Genomic DNA, 25,621 nt, shown 5'->3' on the forward strand with positions numbered 1-25,621 from the left:
CTGTTTCAGTCCATCTCACTGAGGGTCTTTCTCTTTTTTCCTGACCCTCTATTTGACCAAACATGATGTCCTTCTCCAGGGACTGATCCCTCCTGATAACATGTCCAAAGTATGTGAGATGAAGTCTCAACATCTTGCTTCTATTTCTATGCTATTATCCTGCTTTAAATGTGTTTCATTGGCTGGGCAGCATCAGCAGGAAATAAACAGTTCTTCCAAAGATAGAACTCCATAATTTGACACAAACTTTGTGCCAATTTTAATTTCCTTAACTCTGTTCCATTTAGTGACTCTGTGGGCCCTTATTACAGAAGAATATAAAAAATGGAGAGAAAAGAAACAAGGGTGTTTATGGTTGTTGATCTCTGCTGACTGTTTCTAAAATTAAGTCAAGTTTTTGCCTAAGTTAAATGGAATTTAGGGAGGGGGAGGGCCACTATGAGTCAGAATTGACTTAATGGAAATGGGTTTTTTTTTTTTTTTTGACTTATGGTCACGTGTGTCTGTGTGTGTCTGTGTGTGTCTGTGTGTGTCTGTGGAAAGCTTCAGTTTGTTGAGGGTGTTACACATGCCACTGAACTTTAAAGGCTGTATTTTCAAGGAAGTTTTTAAAAAATGTTGTATTCCTTGGATGGTGGCCGAGTAGGGTCTTGTAGGAATGTGACCATGAGCTTTGTCACATCAGAGGAAGAAATTCTGGAACTCACAGTGGAAGGAGCATTTTATGTCTTTGTGTTGTTTGCATGTCTCAACCCAGTGTTCTGGATTGTGTTTCTTCTCAATGATATATTTAATGTCTTTACAAAGCAGCCTGCTCCTTTCCTGATATAAAAGCAATTTTCATCTCTCTTGTTTCAGCAGGTCTTTGCGTGTTTCTTGGGCTAAATAATTGCCCATTGCCTGGCAATTTTTTAATACTTCTAAATTTATCCTTTGCTGTTCACTTCTAAAACTTTGTATAAGTTAGCTTTTGCTGGTTAATTACCCACCTCCAAAACTTAGTGGTTTAAAATAACAACCAATTATTATTTCTCATGAGTCTATGGGTTAGATAGGTGATCTGCTGATCTGGACCAGACTCAGTTAAGGATCTTGACTGGGCTCTCTCATGTGCATGCAGTCAGCTGGTAGTAAGCTGAGGTCTTCCTGACCTTAGCTGGGGCTACTTGCTTCTGTTCCACGTGATTCTCACATTTCTCCACAGGCTATCCTGGAGACATTTTTGTGGCAGTGGCAAGGGTCCAAGAAAGGGTGTTAGACTGTACAGAGGGTAGTTTAATATTTTGCTTGAATCAAATTTTGTACCATCCCATTGGTCAATGTAGTCAAATGGCCAGGCTCAGATCAGTGAAGGAAAGAAGCATTACCAAAGGCATGGATATAGGTGGGCATGAAAAATTATGCCTGCCAATGCATTCTACCATAAACTTTATCAGAATAAAACAGAGATGCAAATAAAGATTAATATACAAGGTATTTATTGCAATAATAGTTAAAATATGGAAACAATGAAAATGAACTTAAGGAACTGATTAAATAAAATGATTCATCCATATAATAAATCCTATGCAGTCATTGGAAAAATTGTTTTAGTATAATATAAATAACACAAGAAAATGTTTCTGATATTTTAAGTGAAAAAGTAAGATACAAAATTGTATTACAGCAAAATCTAATAGTTAAAAAAAGGATACATTTTTACATACATATAAAGAGAGAAACATTTGAGGGAAATAAATCAAGCCAAAATGTTAATTTGATAACCTGTAGGTGGTAGAATACAGAAAATATTTTTCTTCTTTATTCTTTTCAGTACTTCTCAAATTTTTCATAACCAAAATGTAATATGTTACAATAAAATTATAAAAATAAGTATAATATAAAAAGTGGCCTGTGGGAGCCAGAATCCTAAGATAGCATCTAAGTTTGCCTCTTTCTGGTATACACATTTTATTTAATCTCTCTTTGAGTATAAGAGAGACTATGAATATAATGGATTTTCATAGCTAGATTACATAATATGACAAAGGTGAATAGATTTTTGCAGAGGGTCCGTGGGTAGTCTAAACAGTTTGCACTCTACTGCTATATAAAGGTTGATGATTTGAACCAACCTAGTGGCACCACAGAAGAAAGGTCTGGTGATCTTCTTTAAAGATTACAGCCAAGAAAACCCTTGCCAATTATACTCTGGAACACTTGGGATTACCATGAGTCAGAATCCGCTTGATGGCATCAAGTTTGGTTTGGTTTTGGTTAAGGTTGCAAACCAGTTGGCTTTGAGTTAATCAAAAGAGAGATTATGCTGGTGGACCTAACCAAATCAGATAAGCCCCTTAAAAGGGATTTGGATCTTTAAAGTGTGAGAGAGATTCTCCTACTGGTTTTGAAGAAGTAAATTGCCATGTTGTAAGAGAGCCTCTTGGTTATGACCTGAGGACAACCTCTAGGAGCTCAAAGAGGCCCCCCTCCCAATAGCCAACAAGAAAATGGGGACCGTATTCCTACATCCACAAGGCCCTGAATTCTACCAACAGCCAATGGACTTGGAAGAAAATCCTGAGCCTCAGATGAGATTGCAGCCCTGAGTAACACTTTATTTCATACATCTAACCTGTACCTGAACTCTTGTCCAATAGAAATGGTGAGATGATAAATTTCAGTTGTTTTAAGATGCTAAATTTGTGGTAGTTTGTTACAGAGCAATAGATAACTAATACATTGCCTTTAAAAGCCAATATTCTTTACTCTTTCATTTTTTACTTCTTAGGTTTTCTAGGTACTTGTTACAAATGACAGTGTGTAACTAAATGTCACACCACTGTTGTAGACGCAGTTGATTAGCAGTACTGTTCACATTCATTCTCACAACCACTAAGAATGGCAATGTTCTTGTTGTCGTTACCCATTTTCATTGAGTCGATTCCGAGCCCGACTCATAGCAACACTAAAAGACAGAGTAGAACTTCCCCACAGGGTTTTGAAGGAGTGCCTGGTGGATTCAAACTTCCCATCTATTGGTTAGGAGCCAAACTCTTAACCACTACGCCACCAGGGTTCCTGTGTTTGCTGTTAGGTGCTGAAAAATCAGTTCCACCTCTTAGCAACCCTACAGTAGAGCAAAATGCTGCCCAGTCCTGTGCCATCCTCACAGTCATTATTATGCTTGAGCCCGTTGTTGCAGCCGCTGCGCCAATCCATCTCATAGAGGGTCTTCTTCTTGTCACTGGCCCTCTACTTTACCAAGCACGATGTCCTTCTCCAGGGACTGGTCCCTCCTGACAACATATCCAAACATGAGTCAAAGTTTCACCATCCTAGTTTCTAAGGAGCATTCTGGCTGTACTTCTCCCAAGACAGATTTTTTCATTCGTCTGGCAGTCTATGGTATATTCAATATTCTTTCCCAACATCATAATTCATAGATGTCAATTCTTCTTCAGCCTTCCTTCTTCATTGCATATGAGGCAATTGAAAACACCATGGCTTGGGTTAGATGCATCTTAGTCCTCAAAGAGACATCTTTGCTTTTCAATGCTTTACACAGGTCTTTTGCAACAGAGTTGCTCAGTGCAACATGTCTGCTGCTGATGCTCCTTACTGCTGCTTCCATGAGCTTTGATTATGAATCCAAGTAAAATGAAACTCTTGACAACTTCAACTTTTTCTTCGTTTATCATAATGTTGATTATTGGTCCACTTGTGAAGATTTTTGTTTTCCTTATGTTGAGTTGCAATCCATACTGAAGGCTATAGTGTTTGATCTTCATCAGTAAGTGCTTCAAGTCCTCTTCACTTTCTGCAAGCAAGGCTGTGTCATCTGCATATCGTAGGTTGTTAATGAGTCTTCATCCAATCCTGAGTTCTTCATATAGTCCAGTTTCTCAGATTATTTTCTCAACATACAGATTAAATAAGTTTGATGAAAGGATACCACCCTGACACACAGCTTTCCTGACTTTAAACCACTCAGTATTCCCTTATTCTGTTCGAAGACTGCCTCTTGGTCTATGTACACGTTCATCATGAGCACGATTTAATGTTCTGGAATTCCCATTCTTCACAATGTTATCCATAATTTTTCATGATCCACACAGTCAAATGCCTTTGCATAGTAAATAAAACACAGGTAAACATCTTTCTGGTATTCTCTGCTTTCAACCAAGATCCATCTGACATCATCAATGATATCCCTAGTTCCACATCCTCTTCTTACCATGGCTTGAATTCCTGGAAGTTCCCTGTCGAAGTACTGCTACAACCACTTCTTAATGATCTTCTGCAATATTTTATTTGTGTGTGATATTAACAATATTGTTCAGTGATTTTCACATTCTGTTGGATCTCCTTTCTTTGGTATGGCATAAATATGGTTCTTTTCCAGATGGTTGGCCAGGAAGCTGTCTTCCAAATTTCTTGACATAGATGAGTGAGCACCTCCAGTTCTGCATCTGTTTGTTGAAAGATTTCAACTGGCATTCTGTCAATTCCTGGAGTCTTGTTTTTTTGTCATTTCCTTCAGTGCTTTTTGGATTTCTTCCTTTAATACCAACAGTTCTTGATCATATGCTACTTACTGAAATGGTTGAAGGTTGACCAGTACTTTTTCGTACAGTGACTCTGTGTATCCCTTCCATTTTCTTCTGATGCTTCCTGGGTCATTCAATATTTTCCCTGTAGAATTCTTCAATATTTCAATTTGGGGCTTGAGTTTTTTCTTCTGTTCTTTCAGCTTGCGAAATACTGAGTGTGTTTTCCTCTTTTCATGTTCTAACTACAGGTCCTTGCACATTTCATTATAATATTTGAGCATCAGTTGTTTATCAAATGAAATATCTAACATTTATGTTTGTGCTACATGGAGTGTCACATAGAAAATTAAATAGAACAGTGGAGTCATGGAATTAATAGGTTGTCCAACCATTATGGATAGCTGGAGAATTTTATTTGGTAGATCAATAAATATGCAATTAAACAATAAGTGATAAACAGTAAATGTTTTCATGGTCATAATTACTAGCATGAACTTTCAATAAACTTGGAGCAACATATTTTTGTATATGAATATGTTAAAAAAACATTGTAAATTTTATAACCACCTCAGATTTGCTAATGTACAAATGGTGGTCCTTCCCCTTTCACTACCCCTGTCAGATAATTATTTTTTCCTATGAGCTCCAGGTTAGCATAAAAATAATTATCGAGACAGTTTTCCAGGTAACCATTTCCAATTCATCTGATATTGCCTGGAAGGTAAAATTGATTTTCCATTAAAATTATACGTTTACTCCATATTTTACACAGCCCAATTTTTTCTAATGCATTTCAGCAATTGAAGACTAACTAGGTGAAAATATTTTCATCAATTTTCTTTGCAACATTAAAATGCCCTACTAGTATTTGGTGAAATGAGTTTCAAGAGAAGAGTTATCATGAGTTATGAGAAACCAACATCAAATATATTATATTAATTTATTTTTCTAATGGTTTACTTACTCCAGAAATGGCTAGGTACCATTGTAGCTATAACTTCAAACTTGGACAAGGCCACAACCGTGCTATTAAGGCAAGAATAACTGCATAGAATTTCCAGTGGACAAATTTCAATGGTCCTTCCTTCTTTTTACCCTTCCAATCTTATTTACTGTGTAATATTGGACAAACACCAGTGACAGCCTGTTTATACTCTTCGAAAATGAGTGGCTTAGACCAGTGGTTCTTAAAGCATGGGGCCTGAATCAGCAGCATCAGCACCATCTCAGAATCTACTGTCTCACAGCCTACTTGTTATATAAATTCTTAGGTCCCATCCAATACTTCATCAAATAAAAACCTGGTGGAGGGGGGATGGGTCACAATGTACGTTTTAACTGACAAGTCCCACATGTGGACTAGTAGCTTTGGGCTGTGGTGGACACATTTTTCACCTCGTTAGTTTTCCAGTGTCCTAGTGTGGACCTTCCTTCATGGGTTAGCTGAGCATGGGGATTTTTAGTTTAGAGAGAGGCCAAGGTCATTCCTCAATGAGGATGATGCCTTGTCTGGGATGTTAATTTTAAAATCATGGGATTGCTTGTCTTTGCCCAATGCAGTGCCCTCTTTACTCCATCCCCTGAAGGTCCTAGAAGCCTATGCTCCAATCTTGTTACTCTTGACTCTAGGAAGCTGCATTCCCAAGAAGAGAGGTTTTTTTTTTTTTTTGGTTTTGATATAAAATGAAGGCAGTCTTCAGATTACGGATTGATTTTATTTGTGTATCAGAAACATTTACAAATTCATCTTTTATTTCCATCCAAAAGACACTCTGATAGAAAAAAGTTATTGACTATGACAAAGCTAAAACTGAATTCTGAATATATAGGTTGAAAATGTGTAATATCCTACAAGTTACCTAGTTTCTGTATTTTTTTTCTTTTATATTCTGTGAAAACAAAAATGTGGACAACCCTGAAATATGACATGAATGGAATTACCTAACAGGTAGCCTGTGTTCAATAAATTGTTATTTTGTTCCATTTCCCAGTCTTTACAATCATGTGTTGAGAGCCAGACAACTTTATTTTCTAAAACCATTTGCTACCTGAGCCAGCTGGCTCATATGCATAATCCCTATGTTTCAGCCAGATAAGCTCCCACCTCCTGGTCAAGATTTCTACCTTGTGACACCATCATTTTCTTTCATTGTATCACTTCATTTTTGACTGCTTTTCATCGTCCTATGCCCTTGGCCAAGAATGGCTTCTGGTTTGTGTTAAACAAACCAAAATATGGAAGCATCGTGGTTAGTAATAATAATAAAAACAATAAAATACAAATAATAATACCGACAATTTGTTGAGTATTTGTAGTGACTGACTCTTCAAAGCAACTTCTTGATATAGGTGATATTAGTAGTCTCATTTTATAGATGAGGATACTGAAGCACAGAGAAGGTAATCATCTAGCCCCAAGTCACAGGATGAGAAATGGGAGAGCTGGAATATGAAGAAAAGTGAAAATAAAATCAAATTACTGAAATCTGAATTTCCATGGGTAATTAAAAAACAAATATTTTTAAAAGACAGAACTATAAGTAAAGCTCTTAAAATGTGATAACTGAGTCACCATATTAGAAAAAAAAGAGCAAAAATCAGCTTATATTATTGTCCCCTTTCTATATTTCAGGTTCCTGGTCAGTGCAAGTGGTTTGCAATTGGTCTGTAACCTAAAGGTTGGTGGTTTGGACACATTCAGAGTCTCTCTGGAAGAGATGCTTAGTGATTTGGTTCCGTAAACGTTATGCCAATAAAATTCTAAGAAACAGTTCTGTTGTTGTTGTTGCTGTTAGGTGCTTTCGATTTGGTTCTGACTCATAGCCACCCTGTGTACCACAGAATGAAACACTACCAGTCCTGCACCGTCCTCACAATTTTTGCTGCAGCCACTGTGTCAATCCATCTCATTGAGGGTCTTCTTCTTTTCTGCTGACCCTGTACTTTACCAAGCATGATGCCCCTCTCCAGGGACTGATCCCTCCTGACAGCATATCCAAAGTACGTAAGACACAGTCTTGTCATCCTTGCTTCTAAGGGGCATTCTAGTTGTACTTCTTCCAAGACAGATTTGTTCCTTCTTTTGGCAGTCCGTGGTATATTCAATGTTCTTTGCCAACACAATAATTGAAGGCAACAATTCTTCCATCTTCCTCACTCATCATGCAGCTTTTGCATCCATGTGATATGATTGAAAACACCATGGCTTGGGTCAGGTGTACCTCAGTCTTCAAGATGACACCTTTGCTTTTCAACACTTCAAAGAGGTCCTTTGCAGCAGATTTGCCCAATGTAATGTGTATTTTGATTTCTTGACTATTGCTTCTATGGATGTTGATTGTGGATTCAGGAAAAATGAAATCCCTGACAACTTCAGTCTTTTCTCCGTTTATCATGATGTTACTTATTGGTCCAGTTGTGAGGATATTTGTTTTCTTTACGTTGAGGTCTAATCGATACTGAGGGTTGTGGTCTCTGATCTTCATCAGCAAGTGCTTCAAGTCCTCTTCACTTTCAGCAAGCAAGGTTGTGTCATCTGCATTACGCAGGTTATTAAGGAGTCTTCCCCCAATCCTGATGCCCCGTTCTTCTTCATATAGTCCAGCTTCTTGAATTATTTGCTCAGCATACAGATTGAATAGGTATGGTAAAAGGAGACAACCCTGATGCACACCTTTGCTGACTTTAAATCATGCAGTATCCCCTCGTTCTGTCCGAACAACTGCCTCTTGATCTATGTACAGGTTCCTCATGAACACAATTAAGTGTTCTGGAACTCCCATTCTTCATAATGTTATCCATACTTTGTTATGACCCACACAGTCGAATGCTTTGCATACTCAATAAAACACAGATAAACATCCTTCTAATATTATCTGCTTTCAGCCAGGATCCTTCTGACATCAGCAATGATATCCCTGGTTCTAGGTCCTCTTCTGAATCTGGTCTGAATTTCTGGCAGTTCCCTGTTGATATACTGCTATAGCAGTTTTCGAATGATCTTAAGCAAAATTCTGCTTGCTTCATGTGATTTTAATGATATTGTTCGATAATTTCTACATCCAGTTGGATCACCTTTCTTGGGAATAGGTATAAATATTGATCTCTTCCAGTCAGTTGGCCAGGTAGCTGTCTTCCAAATTTCTTGGTATAGATGAGTGAGTACCTCCAGTGTTGCATCTGTATGATGAAACATCTCAGTTGACATTCCATCAATTCCTGAAGCCTTGTTTTTTGCCCATGCCTTCAGTGCAGCTTGGACTTCTTCCTTTAGTGCCATCGGTTCCTGATCCTATGCTACCTCTTGAAATGGTTGAACATTGACCAATTGTTTTTGATATAATGACTCTGTGTATTCCTTCCATCTTCTTTTGATACTTTCTGTGTTGTTTAATATTTTCCCCATAGAATCCTTCACTATTGCAACTTGAGGCTTGAATTTGTTACATTTCTACTCTGTAACAAATGGGGTTCATAAGTCGAAATTGACTTGAAGGCAATGAGTTTGTTTGTTTTTTGCTGTGCCTAGTATATGAATGTCTTAATATTTTTGTAATGTCCAATATAGTCGAATTGTGTTCTAGCGTGTGTGTGTGTATGTATGTGTGTATGCACACGTATTTGTGTTTAGACATAGATTTAAATAATTTTAAGATTATAGAAATAAAACTGATAAATCTTATGAGTTTAAGAATCAAATCGAATTGTCAAGGGTTATTTGAGTTTGGCAAATTCTAAAATGTATACCAAAAAAAAAAGAACTTATTTCCATCGAGTTGCTTATGACCCATAGTGACCCTATAAGACAGAGTAGAACTGCCCCATAGGGTGGCTAGTGGATTCAAATTGCTGACTTTTTGATTAGTAACCAAACACTTAACAACTGTACCATCAGGGCCCCAAAATATATACACTCAAGTGTAAATATAAATACAGCTACCAATTATATCCTAATACCATTGTTATCTGAAACAAACTGATTGGCAAAGAAGGGACAGATTTACTTATTTATATCTATTTCTAAATTTGGTACCACCCTTTCCCTTCAGTTCTAGAGAAAATTGCTTTAATACCCCTTCTAGCACCTGTAAGCCCAGACCCCAAGTGGTATTAAAATTCCCAGGAGTAGGGAAAGAAAAATGATATTCTTATCATCTTTATCTCAGAGTTGCTATTCTAGGGAATTAATTCAGTTTAGGGATTGTTTTATTATCTCACCCATATCATTTTCTCCTACCATGTTTAACTTGATATGAAATTCTGCCCTCTTCTTTAATTTTTACAAAACAGCAATACAACTTCCAACACACACATGACATTTTATCTGTTTTTTCAATAAATATTAATGGGAATCTACAATTTGGGCTAGACACTGTCTAGGACCAGGGATACGGCAGGAAAGACAAGATCCTTTATGTCACGAAACTAATATTTTATGAAAAATAAACTATTGAGTAGGAGTGGTACATAATTCTAAAAGAATAAATCAATATTTATTTGGGGGTTGGGAGGAAGTAGGGTAAAGTAGCCCAGTTTATTTACAAGACTTTTCAAGGAAATTATATTTACTCAATTTAATTTATAATTTTGAATGACTATTCAGCTGTTGAATAGAGAATGAATAATATGAGGGTGAGGGAAAGAGGAGAAGTAGAGAGACTAATTAGGAAGCTATTAGTCAAGTGAGAGATGATGTTGGTTTGAGCTAGGTTTATAATAGAGAAAATAATGAGACTCACCTACATAGATCAAGAGGCAGTCATTTGAACAGAACAAGGGGATACTGTGTGGTTTGAAGTCAAGAAAGGTGTGTGTTGGGGTCGTACCCTTTCACCATACTTATTCAATCTGTATGCTAAGTAAATAATTTTAGAAGCTGGACTCTGTGAAGAAGAACACAGCATCAGGATTGGAGGAAGACACCTGCGATATGCATATAACACAATCTTGCTTGCTGAAAGTGAAGCACTTAGTGATGAAGATTAAGACCAAGCCTTCAGTATGGATTACACCTCAACATAAAGAAAACAAAAATCTTCACATCTGAAAAAATAAGCAATATCATGATAAACAGAGAACAGATAGAAGTTGTCAAGGATTTCATTTTTCTTGGATCCACAATCAACACCCGTGGAAGCAGCAATCAAGAAATCAAAAGACTCATTGCATTGGGAAAATCTGCTGCAAAAAATCTCTTTAAACTGGTGAAAAATAAAGATGCACCTTGAAGACTAAGGTGCACCTGACCCAAGTCATGGTATTTTCAATTGCATCATATGCATGTGAAAGCTGGACAATTAATGAGGAATACTGAAGAAAAATTGATGCCTTTGAATTGTGGTGTTGGCAAAGAATATGCCATGGACTGCCAAAAGAATGAACAAATCTGTCCTGGAAGAAGTACAACCAGAATGCTTCTTAGAAGCAAGGATGGTGAGGATCTGTCTCACGTACTTTGGACATGTTATCAGGAGGGACCAGTCCCTGGAGAAGGACATCATGCTTGGTAAAGTAGAGGATCAGCACAAAAGAGGAAGACCCTCAACAAGATGGACTGACACAGTGGCTGCAACAATGGGCTCAAGCATAACAACAATTGTGAGGATGGTACAGGACTGGGCAGTGTTTCCTTCTGTTGGACATAGGGTCGCTATGAGCTGGAACTGACTCAACGGCACCTAAGAATGACAACAACCTACTTAGAATAGCAATTAGATTAGTTCTTCTCAAAATCTGGTCCCAAAATCACAATGTTGGACCATACCCTAGATTTACTAAATCAAAAACTCTGTGTTGAATCTCAGCACTCTGTTTTAAAAAATCCATCAGATAATTCTGACGAATGCTAAAACTGAAAACCCACTGCTTAGAGGTACTGTTAACAGAACAATAAGATGGCTACTGAACCAAAGAGAAGAATCAAAGATTGCTAATCCTTAGTTTTGTTTGTTTGCTTTTAGAGAGGTGGGAGGGATAACAGACTTTTCAAAAGATTAAGGAAGATGAGAGAGTTTTCTCCTTGGAACAAAATCACTTCAAAATCAATGTTGGGAATCTAACTAAAAGTTCCTCAACCATTTCGGCAACTCCAGCTATGGTGGACCACAGCATTCCTTGACTGTCTATCTTCTTCCTGCATTGTCTTTTTTCTCCCTGTTTCCAATCTCTGCATACTTGTGATGCAGAACAATGTTCCTGCTCCTTGGTTCATGCAAACCCATAAGCTAAAAGCCTACCCTTCTTCCTTGTTACAAGTTGAATTGTGTCCTCGGAGAGACATGTTGAATTCCTAACTTCTGATATCTGTGAAGGAAACCCTGGTGGCGTAGTGGTTAAGTGCTACAGCTGCTAACCAAAGGGTAGGCAGTTTGAATCTGCCAGGTGCTCCTTGGAAACTCTATGGGGCAGTTCTACTCTGTCCTATAGGGTTGCTATGAGTCGGAATCAACTCGACAGCACTGGGTTTGGTTTTTTTTTTTTTTTGGTTTGGTATCTGTGAATATGATCTTGTTTGGATATAGGGTTTTGAAGATGTTATTAAGTTAATATGAGGTCATACTAATCCAACATGACTGGAATCCTTATAAAACAGGAGACACAGGCTGTGTTATTACATAGTACTGTCATAACAACGACGACACTAATACCCAAAATGGGTGGCTTTAAAGAACAGAAATGTATTTTCTCACAGTTCAAGCAGCTAGAAGTCTGAATTTAGGATGTGGCTCCATGAGGAAGTTCTTCTTTGTTGGTAGCCCCAGGATTTCCTTGGTGTTCTTTCACAATCTTTGTCATTCCTCGGTGTTCTTTGGTGATCCCTGGTGTGATGGTTAAGATTGTCAGCGTGGCTAGGCCATAATTCTCAGTGTTTTGGCAGTTATATAGTGTTGTGATCACTTCCTTGTTAAAATTTGATATGGGATCACCCCCATGATGGAATCTGCTGAGTGGTACCAGTAGGGGTAGGGCCTATGGCAGCTTACCACCCCCCTCATCCATCATCTCTCCACCTTGTACCACCTACTGCCTTCCTGCTCAGCTTGGCAAGGTTTTTGGCTTGTTCTGGATCCAGCAGCTGCCTCTTGTCTGACCTCCGGTTCTTGGTACTTGAGCTAGCAGCTTACCTGTTGATCTTGGAATTCATCGATCTTTACAGCTTGCAAGCAAGAGTCTTGCTCCCTGACCTGCTGATCGTGGATTCACCAACCCCTGCAGCTACATGAATCAGGAGAAAACTTGTGGTTTTACCAGCCGATCTTGTAATTCCTTGACCTTCAGAGCCTGTGAGGGGGAGCCCTGTTCTCCAACCTGCTGATCTTGGGTTCACCAGTTTCTGGAGCTGCATGAAATGGAAATGGCTTCTATCCTGATCCAAGGACTTGGAATGTTCTAGCCTCTGCAATTGAATGAGCTGTTTCTTTGAGATAAATCTCTCTCTCTATATATTTATAAGCTTTACTGGTTTTGCTTCTCTAGAGAACCCAACTTAAGACAGTTGGTGATCCTTAGTGTTCCTGGGCTTTTATATTGCTTGCTCTGTGTGTCTGTCTTCATATGGTGTCTTCCCCTTGTGTGTGTCTCTATTACGCTTTTCTTTATAAGACAGAAGTGATTAGGTTTAGGACCCACCCTACCCTGACCTAATGAGGTCTGGTATGGCTTCCTTAACATAATAAAAGAAAAGCCTTATTTCCAAAAAGAATCACATCCGCAGGTTCAGGGGCCAAGACTTCATTACGTATTTTGGAGAGACACAATAGAATCCAATACACAGGCACAAAGGAAAGAGAGCCATGCAAAGTCAGAGGTAAGGATTAGAGCGCTACATCTACAAACCAAAGAATGCCAAGGAGTGCCAGGAACCACCAGAAGCTAGGAAAGATTTTTGCCTATATTTTTCACAGAAAGTGGCTTTGCTGATGCCCTGAATTTGGACTTCTATCCTCTAGAACTGTGAGACAATAAAATTCTGTTGTTTTAAGCCACATGGTTTGTGGTGTTTTGTTTTGGCAGCCCTAGGAAACTAATACACTTCCCAGGAAAATCAATATAATTCTTTAAACAAACACTGTTCTCTGTCATTGAACAATTTTGGTATCAGCTATTAAGAAACTACTGTGGTTACTTCACTATATGGAGAAGTCAATTTTAATTTGCTAGAATTTGAAAATTGTCTTAAAAAAAACTGATTTACTAAAACGGTGACTTTTTAAAAACAGCCGATTTTAAATTTTAAGAAATGTGCTTAAATATTACGAAAAACTCCATTAAGAATTTTAACATTACTAACACCTTTAATAGTTTTTCATGTCTTTTTATTATGGCCCTCCAATAAACAGTATACTTTCAGTTTAAAAAAAATGTATACTTTCAGTTTAGAGTCCTTCTATTAAAATAAATATTTATGAATATTCTCTCAAAGCCTATACCAGGCCAATAGTAATTCCGTTCTATATTTCAAAAATTATTTTTCAAATTTTGGTGGCAATTATTATCATTATACTTTATAATCTGATACAAAAGTGAATTAACAACATAATTCAAGGAAATGTATTCTTTTCCTATTCAGTTATTTTATTGCAGCAATATTTATAGCACTTTTCAATATTGATGTGATAGCAATGTATAACAAAATTCTCTTAGAACTGTTGCTGTTTTATAAGAATGCCACTCTATTAACCATAACTTTGGCAGCTCAATGCTTGAATTGCAGTACAAAATGTAATTTATTAAAATCTGTTCCAGACAGTTCTAAGACAGGGAGTTTAGTATCTATTCATGCTTTCTCCATTTTAGGCTTAGCGAAAGCTGAATTAAATGCACTAAAACTTGTGACACTGTCTTCACACTCCATTCTTTTAGGTACAAAAAGAAGTCCCTATCATTTAAAATACACCATGTAATTTAAAACAAACAGAAACAAACCTTCCTAAAGGTTTTTGATAGGTCTATGTTCTTTTACTCTCTGGGTTTTGGGAGGTTGTCCCTGTTATTAGGTGCTAAACCAGGGCTCTTGTTTAGGACAGTGAAATGAGCCTATAAATTTTTGATTCTGAATGATCCAGACTAGGTGGCCAAGCGGAATCAGATTAATTGATAAAACCAGCTTAATTTATTCTGTCTTGCTACTAAGTAAAAGCCAGTATAATAATTTCCAGTCCTGGTGGCTTACTGGTTAAGAGCTCAGGCTGCTAATCAAAAAAGGTCAGCAGTTCAAATCCACCAGGCACTCCTTGGAAACCCTGTGGGTCTTCCAAGTGCTACTCTGTTCTATACCGTCACTGTGAGTCAGAATCAACTGGACGGCAATTTTTTTTGTTTTGGACCGTATATAGAGTGCTGAACTAAATAGAGTGCACCCAGTACTACGTTTGTTGAGGAAAGATAGATATGATTGTGGGAAAGATAGATTTATTGGAGAAGAGATTATTCATTTCCACATTTAGATGTGGCACAATGGTTAAGAGCTGGCTGCTAACTGAAAGTTCGTGGTTTGATCCCATCAGTCCATATGTGGGGTAAAAGACCTGGCAACCTGCTGTCATAAAGATTTACAGCCTAGCAAACCCTGTGGGGCTGTTCTACTCCCTCATATGGGGTCGCTATGAATCGGATGCACTCACGACACAGGAGAACAACAATCTAAAATAAAAAAAGATATGAGGGATGGTTGATTGTTTTCTGATCCAAAAACTGGGGAGAAAATGCTCTCCTTCTACAGACTAAGGGAAGGAAAAGGGAAGGAGGTGAGTACAAACAAAACAAACCTGTTGCCATAGAGTTGATTCCAACTGATAGCATCACACAGCTACTAAAGCCAGGTGTTTCAGGACTCTAGCTATCCAAAATGCTTGTAAATAATTTACTTTAAATTTTCTCTCCCAAAATGTCAGATTATTTCCTTCCCTTTCTGTATTTCCCAAATATTCTGCATAATAAAAATAATTGGATGTTATTTCTAGAAAAAAAATTGATTTTATTCATACATATATACAGTATAATCTACATATCTATCTGTGTTATTGTTCTTGTTCTTAATTTTACTTTGGTAAACAATATTTGGCATTTGAAAACTGTTGAGTATATGTTCTTTTGTCAAGAAGGCAATTAAGAATTAGTCTTTTCCTAAAAAGGATCAAAATACTTGAGGTAAGAGTTCAAGACTAGTTTTATGGCTAATGTTTATAATAAGATTAAACTTTTATATATTTCATATATAATATATATAAAACATATATATTTGTATATTGCATATATATATTTTATATATTTCAAAAGCATTTCATTGTGTTTTTGATAGACTGATTATTTGAGTAGTATTTAGATATATTTTTTAAAAATCTTATTTTCCTGGTAGGCGGTGTGGGAGAAAGATGATTAGCTGAGGTTAATAAAGCACATGTTTTGCAAACTGTTAATGACAGATTTATAAATATTTTCAAAATAACTAGCTTGTCTTCAAGATCCAGCTTCTCAAATTAGTTTGTGTATTTTTATATACCATGAGAATTGTGAATAATCTCTGTGGTATTTGATTAAAAAAAAGAAAAATAACTCAAAATCTGCAAAGGCATTCCAATATCTGCATATTAAGGCCTGTGATGGCTTTGTAATGTGGCAACTGGGCTAGTCTGAACTACATTTTCCAGAATTCCCTTTCCTGTATGCTTCCAGGTAAGCTAGGCCACAAGGGAGATCCTTGCAGGATCCTGGCAGGTTGGGAAGGGAAGCAATATTTTGTAATGTTACCAAACCTGGGAAGGTGAACCCTTGTCCAGCGCACTCAGACTTGCCAATTATCTGAACACTGGTCTTTGAGAAAGAGAAAGTAACTTTATTGTAATGCTCAGAGCAAGAAGCTGGGAGGAAATTCCTCAGATCTGACTCACCGTGCTACTGGGAAAAAAAAAAAAGAAAATTCACTGGGAAGCAGGGCTTATATGTGATTTGGCCAGCAAGATGGTGGCTGCATAGGTGTGCTGAGGAGGGAAAAGTCTAGAAGGCAGCCAGGAACGTGCAGGTAACACTTCAGAACAGGTACAGGTGATAATTTTACTCCTGATTCATTCCACCTATTGCTGTGTTTTCTGCTGAAGTCAATTAGCAGTCACAGCTGGCCCTTCTGGGCTAGTTTAAGGGCTAACGAAAATTTACTGGCATTCCCAGGGTCGGGTTACAGTAACATATGCAAGATGTTGCTCATCTGCGGACACACTTCGCCTTCAAGCATTTTCTTATCTGATCTAAATTACCATTTCAGTCGCATACTTATGGGCCCCACTGTTTTTGTTGTGTGCCCTCCAGTTGATTCAGACTCACAGCGACCCCATAGGTCAGAGCAGAACTGCCTCATAGGATTTCTTAGGGTGTAGTCTTGAAGGGCGGCCCTGATGGTGCAGTGATTAAGAGCTAAGGCAAGCTCAGGCTGCTAACCAAAAAGTCAGCAGTTTGAATCCACCAGCCACTCCTTTGAAATCCTATGGGGCAGTTCCACTCTGTATTATAGGGTCGCCTTGAGTCGGAATCAACCCCAACAGGCGTAATCTTTAAGGCAGCAGATTGACAGGTCTTTTGTCCCATGGAGTCGCTGGGTGGGTTTAGCAATCTTGCGTTTAGCAACCCAGCACTTAACTATTGCCACTAGGGCTCCTCACACCACTCTACAAAATATGAAATTAAGCCACACTTATCTACTTTTCATTACAAAAACAGGCCAGAAAATCTTCTACCTGTGTCACTGCTTCACTACCCCATATTGTACACTTGTCATCTGAAAATGTTATTGTTTGTTTGTTTTGGTTTTGCTTTTGTGTCAGTATAAATAATTTCCTCCTCTGAATTATCAAACGTAAGTGTACACCACTTGTGTTACTTCCCCATCTCTAATGGAAGCACCTTTAGGATCTGACTCACATAATTCTTTGCATTTCTCTCCATGAAGCACTTAGCACAGTGACCTTAACAGTAAGTTGTCAATAAACAATTCTTGAAACAAATTGGATATGTCAAAAATTATGAAAAGTCTGAGATTTTACCCTAATTGTAAGCAAACATGTTACTCTGCTGCAGTTACTTAGATGCTGGCAGAAGGTCCAAGACCCCTGGGGCAGAGAGACAAGGGATTTTATTACTCACAACACAGCAGACAGCATGAGATTCATGTTTGAACCAGTTGCACACGGAGACCCAGGGGGAAGACATGGAACTGCCTAGGGACAGGGTGCACCCACAGTGCACCCCTGTCATAGCTGAAGAACCCCGAACTTAGGAAATTCCCAATTGTATAAAGGAGGTGCCAATCAAACGTGCAGCATTTTTGCCCCTGAGAAGATATGTTCTGTATCACCCTGGTCAGGAAACAAATCTTCCTACTGACACGTGAAGACACTATCTCTATCCTCCCAGGCTGTTGACTGCACAAACGTCCTTGAAAAGATAATTCAGATCAAAAGCTGGCACACAATGTATGGAAACACCATGGAGAATAGCCCCCCAACAGAATCACCTACTGGAAAATAGTAGCTAAGTTCTTAAGGAGCCCTGGTGGGACAGTGGTTTCTTAAACTCAATGAAATGACATTTTGGATATTCCTTATATTGAAAATATGGTATGATTTCTTATAATATGGTTTGGTTTTCCATGTTATCTCGTCCCCAAATATTTGCAGCTTAGGACTCAGTTGACTCATGTTATGTAATTAAGTACCATTGAATCTGGCACCTTAACTTACTTTAAAACCGTTGTGCAAATCACATACAATTAATCTCCATGGAGACAGCTGAATTCACATACACACACAACAACAACAAAAAACAGTGGACTAAGGACTAGTTAGAATAAATTGAAGCATTTGGGAGTACAAAAAGGATTCATTTGGCTGCATTGACCTAATACATTTATCCACAACACTGAGTGGAAAAAGATTTTCATATGCTAGCGATATATATTTTGGTCCAGTATACCAAAGTTTGGAGACCCTGGTGGCATAGTAGTTAAGAGCTACAACTGCTAACCAAAAGGTCAGCAGTTCGAATCCACCAGGCACTCCTCGGAAACCCTATGGGGCAGTTCTACTCTGTCCTATAGGGTTGTTATGAGTCAGAATCGACTCAATGGCAAGGGGTTTGGTTTTGTTTTTTTTTATAACAACGTTTAAGTTTCTTTGCAGCAATGCAAATCAGACAGAGCATCAATTCTTCCTTGCTTTCGTCGTCTTTTTTTTCTTCCTTCAAGCTATCCCTCTAAATTCTACTTGGATATTCAAATCATTTTAAAGTTTCAGTGGCTAAATATTTCACTTCTATTTCATCCCTGAGATTAATCAGTTTTAAAGATGGATTAAAAATTTATAGCAAGTTGTTCCTGGGAGATATGGTGACCAAAATAGCTTACTTGAAGTGTACATCCAATTTCATTCTTTTTCTATGCTAAAGTTTATAACCAGAGTATTCTAAAGGGATAAAAGAAATATGGCACTTGTAGTGAAAGCTTTGAATAGTTCAAGTAATGAACTATTATGAATACATAGCTAGTAGTTAACTATTAGGAATAAGGTCAAATAACATTATAAAGCACATTTCTAACAAAGCGAAGCCATGGCAAATATTTTATGTACATGCAAATACTGCACTTAATTGACAGAAATTTGAATTTGTGTTTCCATTTATTTCAAATATGGACATACATACGGTAGAAGATGCCAACTAATTTAATGTATATGGAGGAAATTCATTTCTGAAGTGAGATGCTGAAAAGAATAGATCCTTAAATAAAATACCATCTGACTATATGCCATAATTATATATATAACCTCACTTTATCTTTATATCAGTTTTATTTGATAATTTGGGCATTCATGAAAACTGTCATTTTATAGATATGAAAATGGGGTAATAGAGTTTATGTGTTTTTCCCAAGGTTACAGAGCTCAAAAGTTTTTGGCCAGGATTATTTTTATTATATTATAAATTCACCTTCTTTAATAACAATATGTATCAATTTATATAACACTCAATATGTGTTTGGAACCCTCTGAAGTGTTTTACTAAGGCTATCTCATTTAATTTTCACAACAACCCTATAAGACATGGTCGATTATTATCCTCATTATATTCAGATAGGAAGTAATTTTACAAGGTCACAGAGAGTAAAAGCTGCAGTCTGCCCTCAAATCTAAATATTCCAGAGCCAGGACTCTTAACTAAAATGCAACTATAGAAATTAAATCTATTCAATAAACTCCCCAATCACATATGTCAGTATCACAAAGTGGGTTTTTTTTAGCACTCCTCTGTCAACAATAAAATATATTTCTAAGATTCCAGGAGCCATCTGAATTTAACAGAAACTCATTAAAAATGTTCAAGTCAATCATGCTCTTTTAATCAAAGATTAAACCTTAGAGAAAAATACCAACCAGCGAATCCTGTCAATAAGGAACAGCTCCTGTAATGCAGATTAAATAAATATCATCAACCAAAGTAAGGCATTTCTTTCAAAAGTCATTTTGAAATTTGTTAGCAGGTGAAATATTTTTATTTCAACTGTAGCGTTAACATTACATTCACTTTGTATGACATCCAGTGCTCATGTGATCTGGCCAATGATTAAGAGGCAGGAGCTAAGTCTAGGTTCTGTTTGTTATTCTCGGCAAGTTTCATATTGCTCTGTGATGTTCTGGAAACAAACAATTATTATTCATCTCCCACAGGGAAAGTGAAGCCGTATATTAAGCTGTAGCGAGTCTGCTCTGTTTCTACAACAATGTTTTATAAGGAGCAGAATTTGCTTTCAGTTTTGGTAAGGGAACACAAATAATCAGAACACATTCATGTTTAAAAACCTTGATCTCTGCCCTGACTAAAGATTTTTAGAAGATTTTGAAATTACATTTCAAAGCAGTTGGAATTCAGAGGAAGTTAGTCTGACACGGCACTAAAAATTACAGAAAGTCTCTTTGTGTTGGTCTTGTCTTTCCAGAAATAGATAAGACACAACATAGTACTTGAAAAAAGCTGTATCCCAAAGACTGAGAAATTAGATCAAATTTAAGGTTGGAGAAAATAGATTTTTTTTTATAGTTTTCCGTTTTAATTCTAACGTTTGGCTTACTGAAATGATTCCTGTTCCTTTTTTTGAAAAACAAATTTTTATCATAGAAATATTACAGAACACTGAACTGATATTATCATAATCTCTTAATTTTAATTATGTTGATAAAGTTTCATACATTTTCATGATGTTGAAATAACTTTCCACCTACATGGAAAAGGAAAAGAAATGACTCCAATGACCTATTTCTTGATTTATCCTTTGGGCAAAATTTTCACTGAATCAGTCACATCAATTTATTTTTTTTAATTTGTTTATTGAGTGTTTGTATTTACATTTATTTAGCATTCAAATCTGCAAGTTGAATGGTTTAGTGAACATTTTCGCAGTCCTTTTTAGCATATGTGATATAACTAGAAGATTTCTCATTCTTCCTTATGGGTGAACCTGTAGTAAAATAGCAAGTAGATAGATTTTATATATTGTCCTTCTGACTTGTATTCAACTAAGTGACAGAGAAGAAATGTCTTAATTTAGCACTTTTTATTTATAAAATGATATGAAATTTTATAGTGCCATTAAGATATTCCAATTTTCCAGTGATGGTAATTTTAACATTCTCGTTTGGTTTGGTTGTACTAATGTTAGTTAGGATTATTTGAATGTTTAGCTTTATGGAACTTACAGATCTAACTAGAATAAAATGTATGTTTTGTTAGGGAATCATTTAAAAATACAACAGCAAATGGTACATTCATAATAATTTTCCATTTATAGGCCACAAAAAATATATTACCAGAATAGAAATAGTAGACCATCTTCTCTGATCACAATGCAATAGACCTATACATCTAGGAAAATATACCACCAGGAAAAAAAAAAAAAAAAAACAATCCATCTAGAAATTATATCAAAACAAAGCTCTAAACTCTCTTAAGCAATTCTTGAGTTACAGAGGAAGTTCAGTCACAAATTGCAAAATCTTTAGAAAATGACCATAATTGAAACCTGACATACCAGAAGATATGGGGCAGCTAAATAGGCCTTACAGGAAACTTCATAAACTTAATACATATGCCCATCAAAAAGAAAAGAAGAAAAACACATTAGGCATTCACGTTAGAATAGGACAACAAAATTAACTACAGGAAAGCATGAGGAAGAACACGACGAACACCAAAGCAAAAGTTAATGAGTTAAATAAATACAAAAAAGGTTCAGGAAGGAAAACTTTCTTTGTCCTTCTTTGATATTCAGATATGTGAAGAGATGATATCTGCTACAATTATTCTGCAAACAGGAAAGTCTGAAGGTTAATGAGGTTGGTAGAACAGAAACATGAGATACTCTGACTTCTTCATTCATTCAATACACATTTAAGAAGTAGTTACTGTGCCCTGGGTTTGATTCAAAGTGTTAGAAACATATCAGAGAAACCAAACCCAAAACCAAACCCAGTGCCACCGAGTCGATTCCGACTCATAGCGACCCTATAGGACAGAGTAGAACTGCCCCACAGAGTTTCCAAGGAGCGCCTGGCAGATTCAAACTGCCAACCCTTCGGTTAGCAGCCATAGCACTTAAGCACTATGCTACCAGGGTTTTTTTAATCAGAGAAAAGGCAAGAAAAACCCTTGCTCTCATGGTGCTTACGTTCTAGAAATGTTGGGGAAAGATCCACTGATACATCAAGCAGCCATTCATGAAATGAAAGACATATTTGTCTCTTCATTCAAACACTTCATTTTTCCGTAGTCAATTACACGTACTTTTTAAAAAACATGGAGCCCTGGTGGAGCACTGGTTAAGAGCTTGGCTGCTAACCAAAAGGTCAGCAGTTCAAATCCACCAGCTGTTCCTTGGAAACCCTGTGGGGCAGTTCTACTCGGTTCTATAGGGTCACTATGAGTTGGAATCGACTGGAAGGCAACAGGTTTTTTTTTTTTTATCACAACATAATGATCATTTGTTAAAATTTGTATATTCTATAATGCTGTATATCCTTGTGACTTTAAAATGTACTCACAGTAACCACTTGAACTATAATACAGGCAGTCCCTGGGTTACAAACGAGATCCTAAATGTGTCTTTAAGTCCGGTTTGTAGGTAAGTCCCAACAGATGCATGCAGTTCTTATTCAGCCTTTAGGGCAAGAAAAGGCTTATAGCCTTTCAGTGATTTAAAAGCTGCACAAGCAGCAAATGAAGGTGATTGTGATGAAGAATTTGTGTTGATTCAATCTTTTCAAAGTGAGGGCAAATTTACATAACGTTACATAACCCCGGAACTTACTGATTATTTCCTTTACATTTTTCTCTAAGATATAATTCCATGAAAACGTCTAAATCTGCCCTAACATTTTTGTATTGCATGAAAATGGAATTATAGTTATATTTTTGCTCATTTCTTCTAAAATGTCATTTTTATACTTTAATAAGTAAGCCTGTTGGGAAAATACCAGATGCAATCCACTAACAAAGCTTTCTGCAGAGATAATTTGTATTTTAAAATTCAAATGATTATTATAACTCAATAAATATTTTTTTAAAAATCTTACCACATACCCTTGATCAAAAAGAACAGTAACAATATTCCAGAGAAACAAGTGTTGATTTACAGCCCTTTAAAAAAAAGATAGTGTTTTTTTCAATACCTAATTTATGTACTTCTCACTGTTCTTCAACATCATTGTTCTCTAAAATTTCATAATATTTAATGCCTCCTGTTTGAAAACTTGAAATAGTACTTAAAGATTTTGAAATATATTCAGTATTAAAAATGTTTATTCAATAAAGACAGTCTGGTACAATACTTATCTTTAATATAGCCTTCAAGTGCTGCAGTACCATTTTTTGGAAACTTTACTGCTCAGATAAACTTTTTTTCCAAATTTTCCTGATCCTTTAAAAATAGGTATCTAACTTGTTTCTTGTTATATAGATGCCATTGGAGCCTCAGAAATACAAAGACTCTTATGCATGTGGACAGATAATTCTAAAATAATTTTTTTTATTATTATTCAGAAAATTGAAACTGAATGTAGAATCACATAAATTTGTTAGTTGAAGTACCACTATTTCCTTGCTCAATGGAAGTATTTCCCTGTGTATATGGGGATTAACGGAAACTCATGAACCAACAATCTCCGTTTGAAAAGTGACTTGAATATAGAGACATACTACTTTAAAAAAAAAAATTTATTGTGTTTTAAGTGAAAGTTTACACAGTAAATTAGGATCTCTTTTTAACAATTTTTATACAAATTTTTCTATAACATTGGTTACATTTTTCACAATATGTCAACATTCTCATTATTTCCATTCTGTTCTGTTTCCATTAATCTAGCTTCGCTGCCGCTCTTTACCGTCTCATTTTCTTTTAGGGTAAATGTTGACCACTTGATCTCATACAGTTGATTATTTAAGGGAGCACAGCATTCATGGTGATATTGTTTATTTTATAAGCCAATTTATTATTTGGATGAAAGATGAATACCGGGAGTGGCTTCAGTTCTAAGTTCAAAGGGTATCTTAAGGATATAGTTCCAGGAGTTTCTCTAGTATCTCTTGGTCCAGTAAGTCTGGCCTTTTTTTTAAGGAATTTGAGATTTGTTCTACATTTTTCTCCTTTTCTCTCCAGAACTTTCTATTGCATCCCTGGTCAGAACATTCAGTAGTGGTAGCCAGGCACCAGGGATGGATTATTCAATAAGTAAGGTATGCATGGGCCTAATTGTGTTTAGTTACTAATCTGTAGTGCACAATTCCAAAAACCCAGGTGAAATTGTGCACTACAGATTAGTAACTAAACACAATTAAGCCTGTGGGTACCTTCCTTACTTTAAGCTGGTATATAGAGTGCTTACTGGTTAATCTGCTCTGGCTGGGCACCATCTAGTTCTGGTCTCAGGCTAGATGAGGCAGTGATTCCTGTGGGCTATTAGTTCTATGAACTGGCTTCTTTTTTTGATTCTTTAATTTCTTTCATTCTCTTTTATTCCAGACAAGTCGAGACCAAGAGTTGTATCTTATATGGCTGCTCACAATCTTTTAAGACCCCAGACCCTACTCACCAAACTAGGATGTAGAACTTTATCTTTGTGAACTATGTTATGCCAATTAATCAAGTTGTCCCACAAGACTATGGTCTCAAGCCTTCAAACCCAGTAAACCAATCCCTCGAGGTATTTATTTATGTCTAGGAAGTATCATTAGCTGTGCCACCTATGTGCTTTATTGTATATGTGAATACATATGTAGCATACAAATACGTGCATATATTTACCCCCACAGATACCCCTATACATGCCCATCCATATAACCACATGAGCCTTCCTATACACATATATGCTTACATATCTACCTATGTAACTACATATATATTTTTGTGGTTGTTATTACTATTGTAAAATTTTATGTTATAGCATTTACCAAACTTGTCTCTTATTCTTGCATACCTCTTAGCATCTTCATTTACCTTAGATGAGTTGTGCAGACTTCATCCATATTGGGTACTGCCTTTCCCATCACCACTTTGTTCACAAGCCCATTGGACAATGATGGGAGTGGCTAGGGAAATAAGAAGATTAGTTTCCACAGGACGCATCATCCTATCCACTCGATTGTTAAAATCTTCCTCTGCTGAGGTCACCCTTTGGTAAGCATTCACATGATACATTAATATCTTCACTTCTTTGGCCCAATCAGAGAACTCTATCTACAGACCTCTTCCCCATAACGCCTTGTCTCCAATTTTCCAATCATGTTTTCTCCAAGTCCGTGATCATCCAGCCAAACCATTGGCCACAGCCTATGAATCAGTATAAAATCACACATCTGACCATTTCTCCTTCCAAGCAAAGGGAACAACCAGATTCACTGCTTGAAGTTCTGCCCATTGGGAGAACTTCCCTTCACCACATAGTTTAGTGAAAGTAGGACCAACCAATCAGTTTCCTTATACTTCTCATTATGACAAAATTGTAGAAAAGTATCAAACGTGATCACCTAGAGTGTTGCGTCTTACCAATACCTGATCT

This window comes from Loxodonta africana, chromosome 4 (genome assembly GCF_030014295.1).
Source record: "Loxodonta africana isolate mLoxAfr1 chromosome 4, mLoxAfr1.hap2, whole genome shotgun sequence".
In the NCBI taxonomy this organism is placed as follows: Eukaryota; Metazoa; Chordata; class Mammalia; order Proboscidea; family Elephantidae; genus Loxodonta; species Loxodonta africana.